The sequence below is a fragment of the Octopus sinensis genome, linkage group LG6 (genome assembly GCF_006345805.1).
Source record: "Octopus sinensis linkage group LG6, ASM634580v1, whole genome shotgun sequence".
Classification (NCBI taxonomy): domain Eukaryota; kingdom Metazoa; phylum Mollusca; class Cephalopoda; order Octopoda; family Octopodidae; genus Octopus; species Octopus sinensis.
Genome location: NC_043002.1, coordinates 101,274,022 through 101,274,797, shown reverse-complemented (window position 1 = coordinate 101,274,797; position 776 = coordinate 101,274,022).

Genomic DNA, 776 nt, shown 5'->3' with positions numbered 1-776 from the left:
TGCACTGTCCAAGCGCTTTTTTCCCCAGAGCTTTAGATATTACTCTATCCGAGTGTTTTTCACTTATTCATATTCTTTAGCATCTCAGCTGTTATTTCCAACGATTATTCTACCGTTGTTCCTTTTGTTTTAAATATCCTTTCTAAAGTGATTCACTCACTGCTCATACACTTTTCTCACTCAAATATCCTCTCTTTTTGTTTCATAATTTTTCTCGTTTTCATGCTAAATTGTTTTCTTTTCTATTTCTACGTAGTTATTTATTTATCTATTTTTTGAGAGAATGAAAAAATTAGTTTTTGGTTGAAGTCGAAACTGTTGCTTTTCATAACAACGGATCTTTGCAATGTAGCGAGGATCCCTTGTTTTATCTTTGAAAAAGTCTTTCTTTGTTTCAAGGAAAGGTTATGTATTGATTTTCGTTATTTAATTATTTCCACCTTTAGATTATTGCCATTTCAAAATGCCCTTCTTTACAACTTTCTACTGTTAGATGTTTCCCATTTATTCAAACTTTCGTTGACTCAGTTCTGATTCAGTAAGCTGAATCAATTATTCTGTAGGTATATTATAGTTTGATTTCTTTTTTGTTTATATATATATTTTTTTGTCTTTTTCTTTTGCAGTTGTTTCCTTTGTTTACGCAAAGTCTGATTTTGTAATTAACGTTTTTAATGTTTATATTTTAATGAATATATCTTTTAATTGTTCGCATTTTCATTATGTGAGATATTTCCCTTCAAATAAAGAGTATATCTTTTGTTTGGATTAGCTTG